At 60.5% G+C, this 772-nt stretch overlaps 1 pseudogene; it reads right to left on the bottom strand.

Annotated features, from left to right (window-relative positions):
• LOC110595427 overlaps positions 1-772 on the bottom strand; it is a 7305-nt pseudogene that overhangs the window by 1326 nt on the left and 5207 nt on the right.

The following is a 772-nucleotide window of genomic DNA, read 5'->3' on the forward strand; positions in this document are numbered from 1 at the left end:
TGTCGAGGCTGCGGTGGCCGGGAGCGGCCCCTGCCCTCCAGTCTGGGCGACAGAATGAGACTCCAACTCAAAAAAAAAATCCTTTTTCCCCTGCTAGGTTGCCCAGGCTGGTCTCAAACTCCTGAGCTCCAGCAGCCCTTCCGCCCGGGCCTCCCAAAGTGCTGAGATGACAGGTCTGAGCCACCGCACAGGCCTGCCTTTCCTTTTGTTCCATCCCGCTGTCCACCTCTGGGCTACAACTCCTCTAGTCTCTTACTACTAACGCCTGCTTTTCTTTTCTTTTTTGATGATGTGATTCATTTATTTTTTTTTATGTTAAAGATGTGGAGTCCAATTCAGGATTAGGTGGGTGAGTGGTCCTCGTAGAGGCAAAGTCTGGGCCTCGCTCTGGTGCCCACTTGGCCGTGTTTGGGATCGGGTACCCTCATTGACGCTATGTCCCGTCCTGTCCCCCCACCGCCCAGGGTCACGGCCAGTGCTCAGGGTCCGCTCCTGAGTGAGAACACGTGGCACTTACTTCTTGGGTTCACCGACCGACCCCCGAGTGAGGCAGACTCGAACATCCTGCTTTTCGAGGCCCCCTCCCCCGAGCCGCAGTTGAGGGCCCTCTGCCTCCGCGCAGGACGCACTCCCCGTCTCGTGTTTCTTCTTCGACGTCTCGGGTTATGGTTGGCGTGGGGCCTGCCGGGGTGGGCTCTGCGGTTCGCGCCGGAGGCGACTCGGCCGGCGGCACGTCGGCCCGGGGGCTGGAGGACGCCGCGCACAGCGGGCC

The sequence above is a fragment of the Carlito syrichta genome, unplaced genomic scaffold (assembly GCF_000164805.1).
Source record: "Carlito syrichta isolate Samal-C Ts95f unplaced genomic scaffold, Tarsius_syrichta-2.0.1 Scaffold301869, whole genome shotgun sequence".
NCBI lineage: Eukaryota > Metazoa > Chordata > Mammalia > Primates > Tarsiidae > Carlito > Carlito syrichta.